This window comes from Hippocampus zosterae, chromosome 10 (assembly GCF_025434085.1).
Source record: "Hippocampus zosterae strain Florida chromosome 10, ASM2543408v3, whole genome shotgun sequence".
NCBI lineage: Eukaryota > Metazoa > Chordata > Actinopteri > Syngnathiformes > Syngnathidae > Hippocampus > Hippocampus zosterae.
Genome location: NC_067460.1, coordinates 18,252,599 through 18,274,517, shown reverse-complemented (window position 1 = coordinate 18,274,517; position 21,919 = coordinate 18,252,599). Strand labels below are relative to the sequence as shown.

General features: G+C 41.9%; 1 long non-coding RNA gene across 1 annotated transcript; it reads right to left on the bottom strand.

Moving 5' to 3' along the window:
• Positions 1-15,692: 15,692 nt before the first annotated feature.
• On the bottom strand, positions 15,693-20,992 carry LOC127608829 (uncharacterized). The gene is made up of 2 exons (XR_007964340.1): positions 20,013-20,992; positions 15,693-15,854 (listed from the first exon to the last, which is right to left on the bottom strand). It is a non-coding gene; the product is annotated as an uncharacterized LOC127608829 (long non-coding RNA).
• Between the last annotated feature and the right edge of the window lie 927 nt (positions 20,993-21,919).

Here is a 21,919-nt window from a genome sequence, read left to right as displayed (position 1 = left end):
ACACACGCCTTTTAAATGGCCTTTACGACTGTATATAGGTCATAGCAGCACTTTCATAAATCAGAGGCACTGAGATAAAAGAGCTGTTCAAATGGGACACAAATGGAAGATGGAGATAACGTGAGCTGCGGGAGGGGGGAGGGGGCTTTTGGGCACTCAGGGGTCAACCGAATATGCACCTGCTGTGGCTGTCTGCCCCCTGACTTTGAACACAAGCGTGGGAGAGGTGCGCGTGCTTCATGCTGAGCTTCGGCTGCAGGCATTTAGCGCCGCGTTGAACAAATGCAATTTTTGCAATTCAACCTTGTGCCAAGTTTGTTCGACATGGAATCGTTCATTTTCTTACTGCGTATGATGGCGCCACCGATCCAGCAAAAAAAAAAAGGGCACGTTTCAGACTTCACCATAAATGTTAGGAAATTTAGAGAGACCGTGAAAACTACCAGTCAAATATTGGCCCCTTCTCAGAATAACTGCAAATCCAATCGCATGTAGTTCTTTCATTTTCCCTGCTGCGAACAAAAACACAAACATTCGGAAGGTATTGCAGCACACGAGGAGGAGGAAAAAAACAAAACAAAAAACGGATCCAACAACGAATGTTACTCGAATCTAGTAACGGTTTCAAATCACTCACCAAAAAGTCATTAATAAATCAATATTTATTTCTCGTTTGTAAGTTATTGTCACTGGACTTTTATTTTGAAAGCTGCAGATTTCCACACATGCTTTGCCGTCACTGATTGAATGGACAGGTGCATGCAAAGGTGCTCATTTGCTCAACCGTTTGGATATGTTCGAATAAGGTAGGAGCTATTTTTACATGCTGTAACGTGCTAGTAGTATAAAAATGGACACATTTTGATTGATTTATGTTTATGGCGTATGTGTCTGATAATACCTGCATTAGCAACATGACTGTCTTTCGCCATATTTTGTGTTTTAAAGTTGCCCCAAATGCTGATCACGTTTGAGAGCAACTTGAGCATTAAACCTTGCCAAGGCAAAGGGATTTTTTTTGGGGGGGGGGGGGGATAATTTTGGAAAACATAATTTGCAAGATTTTAACCATATACAATATTTAGGTTTACATTAACGTCGTTATTAGAAGTAACTTCACCTAATACAACGTGATTTATACTGACTGCATGAAGATATGCCGCTATCTCCCTGCATTAAGTTTAGGAGTGAAATGAATGAAATGCGTTGATGATAAATAAATTGAGGAAAATATTAGGTTTGCTGAAAATCTAAGTAAACGAGATTTATAAACAATTTATTGGAATCAGCCATCTTTGTTGTTTACATTCCCCACAAGGCCTGAACTGGGACATTTCGAGTGGGATAAATCCCACTTCACACCTTCCTCGAATGTAGTGATGACCCCTATGACTTTAATTTATGCCCACATATGTATGAATGTGAGTACAATATGCATGTTTGTTTGTCGATGTGCACCCTGTGAGTGACAGGCGACCTTTCCAGGGTGTACCCGTGAGAGCAATGAGGACATAACACGTCATACAGTCTCCTAACAAAACATGGATGTGGTTGCTGTTGGATGAATACACGGCATCTGTACTGTCCGTTGGTTTTGACTTTTGAACATTTTTGCTGGCAAGAAAACTAGGCACTTGATCAGAGGTTGGACTTCTTCAATCAATTGCTATAAAAAGCATTTGTGTCAGAGGTCACAGCAAAATACATTTTATGTTCCACTTCATAACAGTGGGATGGATTCATGTGCCGCAGAAAGAATAGAAACGATTTCAGGATTGACATTGTTTTATCTTGGATTTTTTTTTTAAATCTCTCCCCTGAAGTTCAGGGGCATGCGCAGAAGTGAGCAGCTGTCAACACGGCGGACGAGGTGAAAGTGCAGCTGCATCAAAACATTGCAAGCATCTTTCATGCTTCTCACTCTGGAATCATGTCGCTTGTAAAACACATTGCAATGAATTCATGCTGATTGCAAACTGCAGAGGCAACTTTTTTTGTTGTTGTTTTTGAAGAAACCATGCGGTAGGTACAATCGAGTCATTTTTACAGCAATATGAGGGCACTCATTGAAATGCTACTATTACAACTTACAATAATAATTATCATCATCATCATGCTCATATTCAAATTTATCATTGCAATCCAGCGAACCCCCATTTATTGCAGTGTTCACTAATGCACCCACAGGAGGTGAAAATCTACAATGTTGAGCGACCATTTCAAAAATATTTGTAAGAGTTTTAAGCCTCGCACATGCTTCAAACTAATTTAATCATAACAAAACACACTTGAAATTTTAAAACCGTTTTTTTTTCATGTATTACTTGGTGCCTTTTATCCCACATTGTGTTGAAATTGACTGAAAAACGGATACCTAAAATAAAACCAAATCGAACATTATACTGTATATTGAAAGAGTGCCATGTTCAAGCATGCCCTATTTTCTCATTCGTCAACTCGATATTATACTCAGTAATATACTGAATATGGCAATATTACATCACTGATGTAACCCACTTATTGAAACAACTATTTTTCGTATGATTGCTTAAAAGATTGCAAGATGCCAAGTGAGTCTGAGGCACAGATGTTATATTAAGCACAGCGGGACAGCCTGCATGGTGTTTCTTCAGCTATCAGGGATTGGTGCATGGGGGAAATCAAATTTAAACTTGACTTTCTGATAAGAGTAGAGTAACAAGATGAAAGAAAGAAGCAAGGAAAAAAGCAATTTGGTTTCAAGGGACAGGTGATTTCCTCAAAGCAGACATTATATGTATTTTGTTCACCATTTAATAACAGTTCCCAGTTGTTTTAATATCGTACACGTCAAAATACCGCAAGGATCAAAACTTTTAGCACACTTTATCCACCCTATTTCTTGTCTTGCTGGAATGAGCATCGAGTCATATTTTCCACACTATACGGCGCTTCGGAGTATAAGCCGCGCCTTCAATGAATGGCCTATTTCAAAAGTGTTTTCATTTATAGGGCGCGTCGCATAGAATAGAAGCCACAATAGTGGCTGTGTTTGCCTCATGCAACCACTAGATGGAGCTACACTAAAGGTATACAATACAATACGATGCAGCTTTATTTATATCGAGCTTTCAAAACCGCTGCAGCTGTAACACAGCGCTTTAAAATATGATGTCCAAGACATCATCATATTGATGCATAAATAAGGCGCATCGAATTATAAGATGCACTGTTGGCTTTTGAGAATTTTATTTATGCTTTTAGGTGTGTGGAAAATACGGTACTCACTTGCAGCCTGTTTTTGATGAGGCCTTTTCGGTACAACTAATTAGGTGACTTGACCTAGGGCGTTTTGTCGTTGTGACCTTTTCTCCTGGCTCAGCATGTCCCAAATCTCTCTGTTCCGTGGCCCGCATATCTAGTCGCAACCAGCTAAGACTGTGGAGTCATTTATATGCAAACACGCTAGGCAGAGCGACCCTCCTGGGTGTGGGCACCTCAGGGAGCATAAAGAGTAGAAACCATGCTGGACAGTTTCGACCTTCTCCCGCAATCTCACAGAAAAAAAGGCTCCACGACCATGTCTTGATCTTCCTGGCATCCAATAAAGAGCGTAACCCAGAATATCGTCTTCTGGTCGTTACTGTTAGTAAACCACAGTGAGTATTAATGGTAAAAGGACGAGTGAAGGGTTCCCACAGAGTGTTGCAAAACCACCTCAGATACTCAGATACCGTGGTAAATATTGATTTTGTTACCATGCCGACCAGGGTCAAAGCCAGAGGTTGAACAAGCTCTGTTTTGAACGTCATTCATTCGAGATGCTGGCTATAGGAAGGTGTGACAAAGCATGCTTCCGTTGGTTCTTGCCGCATTCCTTCAGCAGAACACGGAGGGGAAATTGTTAAAATGTCAAAAATCATCCGACGAGGAGCGCAAGACCATTTTTTTGCCTGGCAGCAACTTTATCAAACTACTGCGGAGAGACTACATCATTCTTGATCTATTTTAAGTTTTTTTGTATGTGTAGTTTTGCAGCCGACGGCCTCAACCAGAGCAGGCAAAGTCATGTGGATCATCATACAGTTAGTTGATTAACACTATGTTGTCAGCCGCCTCCAGCTGACGGGCAGAAAAACATCCCACATTTTACACAACACACACACACACACACACTTCCCGAGTCCTGCAGTGCTTCCTCCATTGAGCAAAAGCCACCAGGCTGTGCTGCGCCTGATTACCTCCCTTCAAGTTGATCACCAATTACTGGCCCTTCACACACAAAGAAGGGAAAAGGTCCTTATCATGGTTTCTATGGCAACCAGTCTCTCAATCTATCCATGATTCTTGGTGGCTGCCCTGTCCAAGCATGGCTACAGGCCGATTGGAACAACAACGGAAAATATACTGCAGATGTCTTGTCTCGGATTGGGAAAGAGTTGACTTGAACACGTTCATCACAACGGAAGTAGAAATGAGCAGCGCAGAGACTTGAGGTTTGGGGTTTGAATCTCACCATTCCTTTGCAGAGTTGACATGTTTTCCCTCCGCTCGTCTGAGTTTCTCGGAGCACTGCACTCCCAAATAACATTTTCAAAAACACCTCTCTAAGGCTTTGCCCCTGCCTTATAACTCCCCTCTTTTTTTTCTTCTTTTTTTTTAACTTTATCTTCCAGCCTGCCTATTTCTTGCGTATGGCAGTTACAGTGGAATTGCGGAACATTCTCTGTCTGACACGAGCGTTATCTCCCCCGAAGCAGTCAGCGCAAATGTTCTCTGGGGGGAAGGACAAGGGCAGTAAGGGTGGAAGAGTGCAAGTTATTGAAACGGAGAAGGGAATGTGCCATGAAAGGGGTAACCTCGTGGGAGCCAGAAGCGAAAGGGGGGGCGGGGGGAGGACCGTTCGATTTTAAAAGCTAATTCAAAAATAAATAAATAAATAAAATGGTAGCAATAAAAGGCAAATAAAAAGGGGGTGGAAAATGGTCACATCAATAAAAGAGGTAAGGCAGCATCGAAAGAGAATCAATGCTATAAAATGGACAAATTCAGCCGAGGTGGCGTAATAAAAAGCAACCCCAGTGTGTTTAGGTCCGATAAATGGACTCTGCCTGAGGAGCCAGCATGCACGCGTGATGGAACACTGATTAAAGCTCCGAGATATTCTTGGTGCCTCGCAAGTCAGGAAAAGTTCACCTCTCTTTGGTTGCCGATAAACAAAGCTCAAATCTCAGCACTGTACAATGCAATGTTAGACAATACATGAGGTGCTTTTACCCTACCGTGACCTGTGCAGTATATATTTGGGGATCATGAGATAAAAGCATTGGAGAATAGCTTTTATAAGACAGACAATATTTGGAGTGGATCAAGTCGGGATGGACATAATTAAACATTTGAGCAATGACTCATGAAGAATGCTTGGCAATGAAACAAAACATCTGGACAGATATATATATATGGTATTTTGGGGCCGGTAGTCCAGTAGTTAGCACGTCGGCTTCACAGTGCAGAGGTACCGGGTTCGATTCCAGCTCCGGCCTCCCTGTGTGGAGTTTGCATGTTCTCCCCGGGCCTGCGTGGGTTTTCTCCGGGTGCTCCGGTTTCCTCCCACATTCCAAAAACATGCATGGCAGGCTGATTGAACACTCTAAATTGTCCCTAGGTGTGAGTGTGAGTGCGAATGGTTGTTCGTTTCTGTGTGCCCTGCGATTGGCTGGCAACCGATTCAGGGTGTCCCCCGCCTACTGCCCGAAGACAGCTGGGATAGGCTCCAGCACCCCCCGCGACCCTAGTGAGGATCAAGCGGCTCGGAAGATGAATGAATGAATGAATGAATGAATATATAGTATTTGAGTAAGTTTTATCGAAATTAATATAAACAAGTTATGTGACTAAAAAAAAAAAATCAAGAATACAGCTGGTATTGAGACACCCGAACAAGCTCAACTTCTCCGAGTGGGGATCGATCAAAGAAAGGAGCAAAAAGGAGTGGAAGGAAGGATGGATGGATGGATGGAGGGAGGGAAAAGAAGGATGAATGGCCTGGGAGATGAGTGCTAATTGTAGATTAGTCGCTCAAAGCTCGTCAGTGTGTGTGCGTGTGTGTGTGTGTGTGCGTGTGTGTGTGTGTGTGTGTGTGCGCGCACACATCAAGTTGTACATGTTTAATGAAACTGTACAGTGATTAAGTGCAAATTCCAATGTTTTACCCCCAGAAATCCCTTTCTACCAACACACACACACACACACACTCACACGGTGTAGATGTTGACAGCTGTCAATGCAACAGTAGTGATGCTAACAGGCTGGTGCACTTACCGCATATTATGCATGACGGGTTCAAAATAGCACTGCACTTCATCAAAACTCAGTCAGCTGACAAATTATCATTACGCCTGAAGATTCAAAAATGTCCATTTATATTTGATCAGTTGGCACCTCCGGTCGTCATATCGTTGTTTGTGTGCGTGCGCACGAATGTGCACAGAGTTTGAATGTATGTGGGCCAGGAACTGCATGCCGGTTAGTTCGACAAGTCATGATTTGCATCATTAGGAAGCACATTTATTTTCTCATTCTTGCTCAGCTCTCGTAAAACTCACATCATAAAAATATGCATTTTAAACTTGATATCGTGTTATGTCATTTTATATAGGACACAGCACACACAAATGAATAAAACATTTTAAAAAACAATCACAAATATACTGTAAAAAAATAAACATTTAAATATCTGCTTGCGGAATCAGTTTTCAAGGATTGCAATATATAATCCGAATCATTTTTTTAAATTCGATTGAGCTATGCAAACGTTCCTGAATTAAATCGAGTATCGCATTTCTAAACGCATACAGTATCTCACAGATCGCTCGTTCATTCTGTGCTCAAGTACTTGTTGTTTTGGACCTGTCCTGGAGCAAGTTCTGCGGTCTGACATAATTTGAAGAATTTACTGTGGACACATCCCAAACATTGGGCCTTGCCGTTGGCATTTCTGCGCCTGCTGAAATAGACTCCTCATCAAGAGACCCAGACGAGCTGGCACCACGTACCTGCTAACACAATGCTGACCCTGTCAAGCCCCATCAGACTTTTCGCTGCATGGGTCAGGACAAACCTTGCCATCTTCATTTAGAGGATAGAAAGAGTCTCCGTTCACGAAAAGCACAGGAAATAGGCTTGGGAACCTGTGGGAGTCAAGTCTGATGTGATTCAATAACCCAAACCCAAACTGATTTGAGGTGTATCAAGCCTTTTTTTTGTGTGTGTTTGTGTGTGTGTGTGTGTGTCCTGACTCTCGCGTCATTTCGTCAAGGTCCTTTTGGAATATTTTTTTTTTCCGAATCACCTTTTTGGGTGTGTCAACAGGTCTGAAAATAAATCGCCACTTTTTGCAAGTGCACACGACCAGTATGCACTGAAGAGAATGAAAATACGTGACACCCCCAAATGATAATAAGGCAAACCCGTCATTTATTTAACAGAGACGATCCTTTAGGCAGCGAGATCCATCAAATGTGGAATGTGCTCTCCGAATTGTTTTTCCTATTTAAGATATCGATCAGCTCCGTTTTAGGAATCGTATACCAGAAGCTACGACTATCTCCTCATGTTCTCTGATTGGTCGTCATAAAACTATGCAGTCAGCCTCATGAAATATCTTTTATGACACTAACATAGTGATGTGTGATAAGGAATATGTCTATGAACCATTCCCAAGTGATTGGGACTAACAATTAACTAACAATTAATTAACAATTAACTAACTAACAATTCCCATTGTTCATTTTTAATGTCCTCCCAGGTATGCCGTTTTCTTAAGTATGCTTTGGATTTACCCGTTGAAGTTTGAAGGCCTGACCCTGAATGACTTCAGTTAGAAGCCATGTTATTGTTGGCCAGTGTTTTTTTTTTTTAATGCGAACAAATAATGTTGAAATAACTAACAAGGCTCTTGTGCCAGTGACGGCATACTGAGCCAAACTGGAAAGAGAAGCTTTCATTTCATCAGACTGCTGTCAAACTTGTGAGTGTTCTGGGCATGAAGGTGAAATAGAAACCGGACTGTGAATGGATAGTTGGATCCCGGTTTGCCTGGCAGGTCTGACTGGCCCGATCGTAGCAGAAATATTTCAATCTTTCGTTTATCTGCAAATTTTATGACACCAAATTGGAACAGGACCTGTTCAAAACATCCATCAGAGGAGCAATTACAGCACATTCTGTCCAGGAATTGGTCAGTGCCTGTCACGGTGGCAGCCAACGGCCCAATGGACTGCACCGTTCCTAAACTGCAACTCGCACGGGCTCAATGGAAGAGAAAAGATGAGCCAAAGAGAACGTGAAACTGCAAACCCACTAATGCAACATTAGTCATCCGGCTCAGTCTTCAAATCTTGACTGGTGTGGTTCCTTTTCCAGCTGCTAAAGCTTCCCATATGTTTGTCAGGTCCACTGAAGACTCAAAATCGTCCATTAATACTAAATTTCTCCAGCGCTTGTCCACATTTGTGCCGCGAGTGAGCTGGTGCCCATCCCGGCTAACTTTGGGCAAGGGCCAATCGCAGGGCACATGAATGCAAATGTGAGTTTTGGTTTGTGGTTTGGCTGCACTTCATGCGATACTTTGATTGACAGATGATCTCATCGCTGAAGTCCGCTCGGACAAACTCTGACTTCTCTGTGACCCAAAAAAAAGGATGTAATGGTAGATGTGATATGATAAGCTGCGTCCCAAGATTCTTCCATACCTCCATTTGTTCAATATTTTCCAAGATGGATTGTGGTCTACGCAGACACTCTTTGGCAAATGTCTTTTTTTTTTTTTTTTTGGCGTGTATTTAAAATCTCTAGGTTTATGAAATTTCCTCACAAAACACAGGCCTTCGGACACATGATATCGACACGAGGTGGTTTTTAGTTTTATTGTCGCGCACTCAAGAAAATGAAATGTTTACTTTAATTTGACTTTCAAGTGGTCTAACTTAAGATAATATTTGATTTAAAAACAAACTAATTTACATTGCGTTGGACAGGCTGACAATTAAGTAGAAGAAAAAAAAAGTAATGAACCAAGTTAATACTTCCTTTGGTTTGTGAAAGCCTACACCAGGACGTCAGGGTTCTGATGTAATTGACGTCATTGGGAAATTATTGACTTTGGATCTCCCCCCCCCCCATCCCTTTGTTCAAAACATATCACTTATCTAGTCTGTGTTCTTAGTCTCCACATTCTGAAAATGACATCAAAATCGACAAAACTATCATGGGAGTCTCGAATTTGTTTTTTTTGGGTGGAGGTGGGGGGGGGGGGGTGAGTGAGTTTGCCAGGCTGAATGACCCGCTCATCAGGCGATGCTGAAGTTTAACAGCGTACGGCTTGGGCAAGCGCTCCTCAATTGGCATTACAGCTGCAACGGCGGCAAATGACATTGTTTGCGACATGCTTCCATTGTTTTGTAAAGCTTGTTACAACTGTCATCGCTTGCAAGTTAATACAGAGGTTGTCATGTACCGTTTTGAAGGCAAACACTGTTCAAAGACAATGGAACGTGATTTGACTGACACCGCTGTTGTTGCGGGCTACTTGTGTGCTTCTGTGTGCCAAAGTGTAGAGAGGGTGTTTGTAAGAGAGACCTGTAGAAAAGCACAAATATTTCTGATGTAGGGATGGGTGTCATTTTAGTTGGTGTCATGACCCATTCTGTCAAGAGGGAAGAATCATTTGGACAAGGGAAAAGGGGGGCACCCTGGACTGGTTGCCAGTCAACCACAAAGCACAACAATGGTACTTTGATTTCCAAGTTCGTTCCGGACCGTGACCGAGGTCGTAACTCGGCTCAGTTGTGCGTTTTACTCCAGAGTTCCTCTAGTTGTCAAGTGTAATTGCATCCCTGAATTTACAACGCATATTTTGTAACCAATACAGACTTGAAGTGTTTATATTTGTGAAATTAATGTGTATACATAATCATGTCTCATAAGTAGTGTGACTTGCTCACCTTGTGTTCCTGATAGCTCTGTCCAGGGGAGGGGTTAAGGTAAAATTTCATTTACATAGCAGTTTTCCCACAACTCTTGCTGCCAACAGTCCTGTGCAATAAACAAACCAGACATGCAAGAAAAAAATCCAATAAATAGGTGGGAAATGGATGAGACCAATAAAACGTAATGCGATAAAACAACAACAACAAAAACCACCACAATGAAACGGCCTAATAAAATTAAACAAGCTCAGTTTGTGTTGGTGGTGATTCTCCAAAAGGCTTTTAATGTGTCACTGTGGCTCGAATATTAAAAGGAAGACCGTCCTACTGTTTTAGGAGCACCAAAAAAAAAAGCCATTGGAACTCTTCTTTGGGGGGGTTGGAAGCTGTGTGCGTTCCTTGTGCTCGTAGATCAAGTGTGCACAGGCAGCAGCTCGGATACGTACACAAGAGAAGACCATTAAGACATTTACAGACAGCTCATAAAGTCATAGAAAGTCTTTGAGTGGCAGAAAGTTTTCAGAATTGGCCGTGAGGAGGTGGAAACCACACCCAAAACATCCCCTTGGGTTCATTTGAAGACTGGAAATTGAGTGTGAATGTGAAACATTGCCTGGCTATCCAATGCCATTGGCTTGCAACCGTTTGAGTGTAACCCCAAAGTCAACTGGGAGAGGTTTCAGATCACATGTAACCCAAATAAGGTGAAACGCTATAAAAAAATGGATTGATGGATATTGTGGGATGGTATGGAACAACCTTTTGTGATCCAAAATTGCCTCTTAGGTGCTTGTAATTGTGGCTTATATTTAACGTCATACTGTAGCCTCTGCCAATAGCACACAGAGTTTGGTCCTGATTTTTTTGCAACCAATATTATTAATTATTGCAATTCCTATTCACATAGATTAGGTGTCTATCACGATATACATTAATATGGAATTTTTGCCCAGCCCTAATTATTTTTATATTTTGTTTGTAGCAGAGCCCAGTAGCCCAGTGGTTAGCACGTTGGCTTCACAGTGCAGAGGTATCGGGTTCGATTCCAGCTCCGGCCTCCCTGTGTGGAATTTGCATGTTCTCCCTGGGCCTGCGTGGGTTTTCTCCGGGTACTCCGGTTTCCTCCCACATTCCAAAAACATGCGTGGCAGGCTGATTGAACACTCTAAATTGTCCCTAGGTATGAGCATGTATGTTCTGTTCGTCTGTGTGTGCCCTGCGATTGGCTGGCAACCGATTCAGGGTGTCCTCCGCCTACTGCCCGAAGACAGCTGGGATAGGCTCCAGCACCCCCCGCGACCCTAGTGAGGATCAAGCGGCTCGGAAGATGAATGAATGAATGAATGAATGTAGCAGAGCAGGAATGTATGACAACAGGCTGCAACACTCACCCCTGTTGGTGAGTAGTTGCTGGTCCCCTAAAAATGTGGACCACCATGAACTGGTCTGGTGCACTGGCCTGGCCTGATCCCTGCAAATGAACTCTCATGATACATGGGATAAATTCTACAACAACACTTCACTGACTGAGCATTTGCCGGTCAAAACCAGGATGGAAAAACAAAACCGGCATTGCAGGACAGTCTCCTTCCAGAAATGTTCTCAGTATCAGGCAGCATGCATGACTAACTACGGTCAGCTGCCTTGGTCCTGACTTCAAACTTAAACACTGCAGGTTTTGTTGGATAACACGGGCAAATTTTCCACTCCACAGCTTCAGGAAAGTTTCCATTTCAAAAGAACTAATTGTAGTCGCCACATCATTTTACCTTGCCGGAGATCTCCAAAACAAATCATTCGGTTTATAGTTGCGGCTCTCTAATCCAGACCGACCGACGAATGGTCCCGACTGGGCTCTTGTTTGATTGTCTTTCTGCATATGAGCCAACTACTGTGCGTGAATGTAAACTGTCAAAACAATCCACTTCCTTTACTGCACTTTGTAGAATTGTTCCAGTTACATTAGCACGCTGAAGCCTCAATGGATTTTTTTCTTACTTATTTGTGGTAACTATGTGCTAGCGTTCAAAACAAAAACAAAGGTCGCATTTGAAAAGAAATTTATTTTGCTAATAAAATAAAACTTTATTTAAAAAATGTATATTTTTGATTACATTTAAAAAATGTGTGTGCGAGTGTGTGTGTATACCTTCTCAGATGATGTCATTAACATGATGTTCTCCAGTGCAGTTCGAGGGGATGGTGTCATGTCACCGTGGTTTGAAATCACACTGAAATTGATTTAAACCACAAGAGCCCTCATAGTTCACACAGCCAAGAGGGTTTGACCGCCAGACCGGCCCCTGGAAGGGAGCAAGGCGAGGTTTATTCTAGGATTGGAAGTTTAGGACCGCTGAGCTCCGGGCCAGGCAAGAGAATTTCCACAGTTTTGGACATTTTAATGGAATCTCATTCCCGAATTTATGAAGGAGAAGCATACTACTGTTGGGGAAAGTTTGTGACTAAACCATTACATGCGATGAGGGCTATTTAAATATTGAGCCACAGCCAAAGCGGAACGGATTGGATCCATAAAACAAACATACCGGAACTGAATTAATATCTGTGAGAATACAGCTCATTTTAATACACATACACAGTATGGATCATTTATTTATTCATTTATTCAATGAGTAATCAGCAGCCTCTTGGCTTTAACATAAATAATCAATTTTTAATTTTTAATTTTAATTTAGACACTATATGTACATGACAGAACAGCTAGCGTCTCTTGCTCCAATTCTAACAGGGGACAGTGTTGCTGATGACCGTCTGAAACATTTATGGCCAGAAGTTATTAAAAAAAAAAAAAACATCCTACGTAAGAACATCAACTGAGCCATGGTTAAATGCACCCCCCCCCCCTCCAAAAAAAAAAAAAAACTGCAAGAGGAGCAGCACTGACAATGAGTGTTTTGGATGTTACTGGTAGAAGTCTTCCAAACAGGGACTCTGAAAATGTGTCTCGAGAAATGTCACTGTTGAAACCACCTGAGACCACTCAAGCAGCCTGAGATTCAGCTGATGTTTGGGTAGCTGTGGGAAGACGAGCATATGTGGAAATAGGACAGAGTAAGTGAGGGATAATGGCTTGCGAGCCATTAGCACCCAGCAGGGATGCAAGAGAGCCCCGGCAGTGAATGTAGGAGATTAAAATAAACAGGAATTGATACATGCACCGGGAAGTGTCTAAAAGGCACCATGAGAGAAATAAAAGCAGTTCTTTTTTGGTGAGTTTGTTTTAGACTCCCTTGTTTTATTATGTATTTATTTATTATTACTTTTTTTTTTTAATGAGCAATATGTTTATTTTTGTGCTGTGCCTTTCGAGGGTTGGAGCACTTCACCGCATGATGCAGTCTTGTTTATGAATATTTTGCTCCTCTCAAATACCCGCCATCCAATTTCGACCAGTTTTCCTGAAAATACTGGCTCAGTTCCTGGACTGTTTGCCAGCTAATCACAGGGTGAAAAAAGCAAGCAAAATATGTAGGCTGAATCTTTGATAAAGATCTTGTTCTAGATCGACTAAGATTCACAGCTAGCTTACCTAATTCAGTGAACTATGAGTGTAGCATATGTAGCATCAGGTGCTCAAGCTAACACCAAAATATAGTGGGTGTATTTCTAATTGTATATATTTGTTTTACCGTTTTTGTCCATCTTTCCACGGTCATTGGACACTATTTTCAACCAGACATTAATTTTTTATATATTCTAGCCCACAATACTTAAAATAGCTAAAAGGTTGCGTGTGTTTTATCCACATTGCCCGCTTTCTTGATAAACTCCAATTGTAGCCAAATCGACTGCAGTTATTTGATACCTAACTTCTACCATGAAGTGCTGTTAATTCTCACAAAGGCGCAAGGTTTGACACATGGACAAGATTCTGCTTTTTTTTTTGGTCTGAATGACTGACAGCACCAGGTTGGTGGAAGTTCACATTCGTCTTGGCAAATAGAATGGATTAAATATGGCAATATGAGTATAAATAAACAGAAAAACCTCGACAGCCCGGCCTGCCTTGCCTCGTTTGGTCTCATGTGTGTGTTTGGAAGCATTTCCAAGTGAAGCACAGGTAAAGAGAAATTATTCATTGGCTGTGTTTCACCAACAACTCTGAAGGCCCTCTAATTGGTTCGCTTTTCATTCCAGAGTATTTACCACCCACGCTGTAACTCTAGACACCCGCTAACGTCCGTGCATTGCAGCGTGACGAAGGTGATAATATTCTGGAGAGAAAAGCTCGCGACGCATCAGGCATTACTTTTGAATGATTAATAGTCTCGTCAGTTTGTAGTTGTTAAACAATTCATGAAGGCTGCCTGTAAATGTCAGTAAGCACTGAAGACCTATCACACTTGGTTGTAATCAACTCGAGAGCAGATTTGAGAGCCAAACACTCTGGGGACCTCAATCAGATGGTGTGTGACACACTTTAAGCTTCACAGCCACTAAACTGTGTCCGTGATTTCATTCATTGTGATGAGGACTCGGGGTCACAAAACATAGATTTCAAACCCAAACTAAGCGGAACCTCAGATTTCTGCACCCATTGAACTTTCCAGAAGCTTTTCTAGTCATGTGCTATGTGTCTCATCTTAAAGCATCAGCAGAGTATGTGACGATAAGACCAATGAGCCCAGACTTGCGCCTGTGATTTTTTGTGGATCCTTCAGTACCCACCTGCTCATAATACTCTGAGCATCTGAGAGTTACCGGCTGAGCGGAACACTGGAGCAACCTGACACCACTGACACGAACGTGGCTCCGTGCGATTCCTTCTTTCCCACTTTTCGCGTTAGCTTAAGCCCAATTTAAAAATATGATTGATATCAAGATGATGGAGCTGTGGATGATCCCTGAAGAATCCTTCAAGGATTGCATGAAGGCATGGCAGAGAAGGCCGAGCAAAGTGCCTCGCACTAGTCTCCACTCACTCACAGGGCACACCAAGAGACCTCATATTCGCACCTCATCTCCGAGTGGGAATTGAAGCCAGGCCAAGGACCCAAGTCAATTTCAAACATAGTGCTGGATTTTATCCCTTCAATGAATTCGATTCATCCTGAGAAAAACATGATTATATCTATTTTTTAGTTCTACCTAGTAAAGAAATCTGGTTTTAGAGGAAGGGAAAGCCTGCTCAGGCTCACATAAATATGTTGCTTTGGTTTCAGAGACATTTTAAATGAGTTGAAATCAACAGCATTTTGCAAGCCATTACCTGATTTACGAGACAAGGACTGCTTCAGGACTGTCTAGAACAGCAGGAATTTCCCACCTCGTAAAAATAAGCTTCACTGCACTTTATTGAAGAGCATTGCTCAGGCATGGCTGTCACACGAGTGATATCGTCCCCTTCCTTCCTGTCCTAAGTTACTGGAAGAGCTTTTATCCTTTTCATGCATTTTCAGGCCTAATATGCTAAAGGATTCTATGCATAATGCATAATAATGCATATCCATCCATCAACTTTCTACCCTGTTCAAGGTTCAGGATTCGGTTATAACTAGAGTCTCTATTGAATCTCGACTCACCAAATCTATTCATCCTTTTGTAAGAGAACGCCTACTCAAATACCAAAAAGTGATTACATGTGTATGGTTTTTATGTCCCCTTTGGGCTGATGCTTTTCGGAATCCTCCCGATGTGTATTTTGTTGTCGGTGAGGTGGCAGTTGTTGCATGTAATGCGCCACACGTACTGCAAACAAGAAGCCATCGCAGTCGTAGTCTATTATTGTTTTGTATCCTGCTGCAAGACATGCGTCTTTTCAAAAGCTATGAGGCTCAGCCCGCTGTGATAAACCTTGTAGCATTATTCCAAAATGATGTTTGCAGGGTTGCCATAACGACTGGATACGGACGACCGGCCTGGCAGCTGCAAAAAAAACCCCAAACCCAATTCAATTGAGGACAGTTGCAATTACAGTCATACAGGAATAGTATCAAAGTGTTAAAAATGGTTCATTTCATCAGAGGTGTCTTTTGGTCCACATGCAAAGCCAACACTGAATGTCAACTAAATTTGGCCATCACTAAATCCAACTCTGCGAATGGGGTGTCCACATCCCCAGTGAATGTCATTCTTCGCTGACAGTTCATTTCTGATCTCTTCCAATGGTCAGGGATTTAATAAAGGCGGGCTAGTACATTTTAACCTGTGTGGAGTAAACACAAAGACGATCGGCCGTGAAGCTCTCAGAAAACTGCATCAGGACGTACGCACCAATGGCTAATGTGTGTTCCAGCCTAGCTAATTCCTTCTGTGCTTAGTAGATGCGGCACTTGGCATGGGCCATGCCAGACCGAGTGTGAGAGTCAAATAAGGTGGACGTAAAATAAACCCCTTAACTGGTCGGATGACTTCATTCCCTCTGTCAGTCAGTCTGCATTATGGCTGTCACACAATGATCCGAAGGACAGTACGGTCTTAGTGAAGCCGTGCATTGATCCAGATACAAACCTGTTTTGTTGTACAAAGGCAAAGAGTTATCGGTGTTTGTCTTTCCCAAAAGTCAACTGGCATTCGTTTTAGCTCCGCCGCAAATGTGAAGACAAGTGACACGGATGTGACATAGATGGTTGGATGATAAAATGGCTCAACTTCTTTTTCCTCTTGTGTATGGTGAATGTTGAAAAGCGAATCATCTCTTCAAGCAGTAAGATCTCCTCCGCACCCTTTTCTACCTTACCTGTTGCTCATCAAAGTGGAATTTGTTACTTTAAGGTCGTACTATTAATAACATTTTGCATCATAAATTGCTTGTTCAATTTAACTTAACCCGGTACTAAAATCATGTTTAGCTCGTCAGTGAAGTGTTAACTTTTTGCGTCTTTAAATTAAATACGCACAAATTGAAGTTAGAGGTCTCAATCAATTTCACAATTACATCATTATCAAATTAGGCGATAATTATATTTGATCATCACTGAATTGTTTGGATTCCTGATTTTTTTTTTTTTTTTTGTGTTCTTGGTCCAAATGCTTGAAATTTCAGCTTCTCAGCAGTGTTAGTCAGACTTCTGTAGTTCTCCATGAAAGCAGACTGACTATCTTTGTGTTGAATCAAAACTAAATATTTGCATTTTAGCACTAGAAAACAACAATCAACATTTAAGCCCATTTTCTGACATGTTACGGACCAAACCAGTAACTGAATCATAATTAATTTGTCAATTTCAAATAATGAGCATGTTTTAAAAAAAAATAAAGACATGGAAATTAAAACATCTTTCAAGGCCTTGTGGCACCAGCAGTCTTTTCACTTTGTTACTTTCCTCTGTCTAGGTGTGACAAAAGTTCAGATTTTTTTTCTCCAAATTTAGCTGCCAGAGGTCACATACTGATGTGCTCAAGAGACTCGATAGAATTTTAAAGTAATGGATTTGACATGCTTTCCATGAGAATGTCCCCCCCCCCCCCCCCAAAAAAAAACTCAAACAAGATCAAATTGTCTCCTTGATTGAACTGACTCGCTTCCAAATATTTTGATCAGTGATTGAAGGTCACTTAAACGATTTTGAAGTCCTTTTTTCCCATGGAACCTAAAATAACACCAACATCCTCAGGGTCTCTGGATTCAGCTTTGAACCATTTCCAGTTCTTTTTCCATGCAGACACTCGCCCACTTGCTTTGAAAAAGAGGAATTGTATTTGTTTCACATCTCGGTAGACGTGTGCCAATATTTTTTTATTTTTCATAACTACTATGCTCTCTTTTTAAGAAGGACTTTTAATGTGGTCATGTTTTTGGAGTTGTTCCGGTCTTTCTCAGTGAAAACATGGTTTAATCTGCGTAGCATGCAGTTTGATTTGTTTAGATAGTGGCGTGAATCTCCTCCAGACTCAACAACTTCCACATTACCACACCGTCTGCTACACTCTAAATGCAGAGTGTTGAATAAGCTTTTTTGGACCTCTCAATAGCAGAGCTTCTCAAACTTGGACACACCGTAACCAACATCAGTAGATAGATCCAAGAATGTTTATTTAGGACTTTTCATCCATCCATCCATCCATTTTTTGATCCGCTTTATCCTCACAAGGGTAGCGGGGCATGCTGGTGCCTATTCCAGCTGTCTTCTTGGACACCCTGGATCGGTTGCCAGTCAATCGCAGGGCGCTCAGACTCACACCAAAGGACAATTTCGAGTGTTCAATCAGCCTGCCATGCATGTTTTTGGAATTTGAAGAAACCGGAGTACCCAGAGGAAACCCACGCAGGCCCGGGGAGAACATTAAACTCCACACAGGAAGGCCGGAGCTGGAATTGAACCCACGACCTCTGGCACTGTGAGGTCGACAGGCCAACCACTAAGACTTTTCAATGTAAGCTTAATGTTCTTGTTTTTAGTTGAGCCCTCATTCTTTCCTTAGTTTTCAACAAATCTAATCCCAGCCAACACTGCAACTTGATTTGTCCAAAACTATAATCACAAATTGATCCTTTTCAACAATGTCTTCTGGCACCTTGTGTAAATTCAAACAAACATGTCCAACTCTGGCAGCTTATGTGCTTTGCACACTGAGAAAAAAAATTCCAAAACACGCCCACAGCCATCTGTGATTTTGTTCGTGAAAATGGGCTGAAGGTATTAATTTTTCTGTCTGATGACTCTCATTTTTGTGCTGCTTATCTCCAACCCTGATGGAGGCATGAGACCAAGGAAGAAAAGCTCACATTCTTTTGTGCTGGCGCCTACTTTATCGTTGGCTTTTTTTGGGGGGGTGGGGGGGTGAATTTCGGCAGGATAGCAATTATTGAACCAGAAATGGAACTTGATGGCATATTATGCAGTGCCCTGAAAAGGGACTCCCACGAACACTCCGCTCTCCCATCCCTGTTTTTTTTAATCCTACCTGAGTTGAAATGAAACAAAATCTAATTTAAATTATTACTGGTGGGATTGTGACATTTTGGCTTTCCGAGCAGCGTAAAAGGCACAATACTTCGTTTCCATTAATTATCCCAAAAGGAGTATAATTTTACAAATAGACTGAGTATCAAATACATACCAACACTGAAAGCAACGTCACATTGTTGAAGTCACCAAACTAAACCGACGTCAAGTCTTTTATTAGCTGGATAAGTGGTGGAGAATGGATGGATCGTTTATTAGCTGGTTTGCTGTTTAACTTATGTTACTCAATAATGGCAGTAAACTTTTCTGATTATTAATGGGACTGGGGCGACCTGCGGCTTCGCTACTTTTTCTCATGCAACAGATACAGATTGTGCAGAAAAAGTTCTTTTAACTACTAGATAATCCTGTTTAACGATCAATATTCAATATTAATTTTATTAACAATATATTGATATTGTTTAATATCAATATATATATTTGTGTATTGAACAGATTTTAAATGTGATTCAGTCGTGATTTCATGTACCGTAGATTTAATTTCAGTCAATTACGGTGCTACTGTATTTTCTGGTAACTCCACCTGCTGGAAAGTTCTGAACTCCCATAAAAGAGCAAGAATATGGAAATGCGTATCCCAAGCTTTCCTTTGGGAACCACTGTTTTGTGTTTCCCACAATACCTTTTCCATTACAGCCAGTACTAAGAAGCCAGCTTTCTTGTTAAGTGTGTGTACGGCGGAGAGACCGTGAAGATAAAACACCGTTGGACCTTTGAACTGCACAAGTGACACATACTCAACTGTAATTCAAGTGCAACTTGGGTTAATGAAAAGCGGCTGGCACCGGCGGATAAGACTGCCTGCCGCTCGTAGCAGGTGACGTTCAAGTCCTCACACACATTTGTCTATGTGGAATTACAGAAGGGTGCGATTGTCACAGTTTGAAGTCCCACGCAAATAAATAACTCGAGGAGGCGCTCGTCTCTGTGTGCGTGTGGAGTTGTTTTTATTTCAGCAAGAGTAGTTCTGAATTGACAGTGGGCTGGCGGGTTTTGACGCTTCCATGTGGCCCTGAACGTCTCTTTCTCTCTCTCTCTCACTGTCTCTCTCTCTCTCTCGTTCGCTCGCTCGCCCCATGATGTCCTCGTGCACAAGCGTTCAAGTATCACTTACCCGGTCTCGAATAATCTTCCGTTCTCCACGCCGGAGAGATGGAAGCCCCTAAGAAGCGGCGGACACCGGCGAAGAAGTGACAAAACGAAGACGACACACAAACACACCCAACCCGCTCATCGTCCACTGTCACCTCCATCCTAGCGCTTCACACTCCACGACTGCTGTTGTTTTTGGTCAAGCGGGGTGGCGAGGCACGATGCGCCATGGGACAAGCGTGCGGACACGCGCTGCTCTGCCGTAGCCAAACGCGATCCACCGACATGTAAGTCAGCCACTCCGACGTGTGTGTTTGTGTGTCGTTTCTACTTCCTCATACTAGTCCGGGGAGGCACATGGCCCCTTGTGGTGGTGGAGCGTTGAGTATGATACACGCCAGCTGGCTGGCTGTCATTATTCTCCCCTTGACAGCGGCAGCACCATGTGAGCTGCGAGGGCAGCTGTCAGCCCCCATAAGCCCGTCACATCACACTGTATCACCACTCAAATATTTCCACAGCGTCTGTTAGGTGACTTTATGACTCCCGCGAGTCCTGCGGGCTCGTGGTTCAATATTACCATCAACTCTTATACATTACGTATAAGGTTTAAGTCTCAGTAGCGATACTGTTACAGAGGTGGCAAAAGTACTGACATTACGTTCTTAAATTGAAGTACAGATATGTGCGTTAAAAGACCGATTCAATGGAAGTCCTAAAAACAAAAACAAACAAACACTTTCATTATCTTGTTCTTTACACGTGCTGCCGTAGTTATGTTATTGTGAAACAGATAACAGTGATCCCTCGCTATTTCGCGGTTCGTTTATCGCGGCTTCAGTGCATCGTGAATTTTTTCAAACATATTCATAATTTTTTTTTAAAGTCCGTAAAAGGTCCGCGAGAAGCAGCAAAAGTCAGCAAAACAACAGCAAGTCACATAGAGCAACATATACAGTACTACATTTATAGGTTTACTGTATTTTGTTATTCATAAACTAACCTAACTAACATGTTTAAATCTATTAGTACACAGCATTAAGTCATGTTTATTAGTTCAAAATGTACTTATACATGCATATATACCATGAAATTTGGCCTTATAAATATTATGTACATGTAGCTATATGGAGGGGCGGGGTGTCGCTACGGATTTTCATTTATCGCGGGTGGTTTTGGTCCCCATTAACCGCGATAAACAATGGATTACTGTATAACATAAATGCTAAATTAGCTAAAGATAACAATTGAAAATTAACAAAGTAGTGTTTTGCATTCGTGACAGATTTATTTGTTTATTTATTTATTTTAAAACACTAGCAGCTCATGGTTTTTAAGCCTGCATGCGAGCCAAGACAAATATTAAGTCTTGAAGTCGACAACACCAAACAGGTCAAGCTGAATCTGTTGCCTTTGTCATTCATGCTGCCCGGCTCACGTTCCTCTGTGACACTGCTGTTACTGTTTTTTTTACTCTCAGCTTCTGAGCTACTTGGCGGCCACGGATGGCCAAAACAACCCCATTATGTTTTCATAACTGTGACTTTTCTGCCATTTTCACATGGACGCGGTATTCATTGATTCTGCTATAATTCATTTATATGAAATGCATATTGCGCCGTCCCCCATATTCTTCTTCTTATTGTCCTTCAAATGATCAGGTTTGTTATCATGCTCCTGCGAAGCTTGCTGAGTAGCTGATTAGTTCAATCACGTGTGTTGGAGCAGCAGCGTAGTTGGGAATCACTGCCTTATTAGATTTAATCAATTAAGATCTCACCCACGGTTGACTTTGGCTGTTTGTTTTGTTTTTTACATTGTCTTCCGCATAGAACACAGAGAGAGAGAGAGACACACACACACACACACACAACGTAAGGAATAGAAAGTAAGGGTAGAAATTTTCATATGTCATAAGTAAAAGTAAAA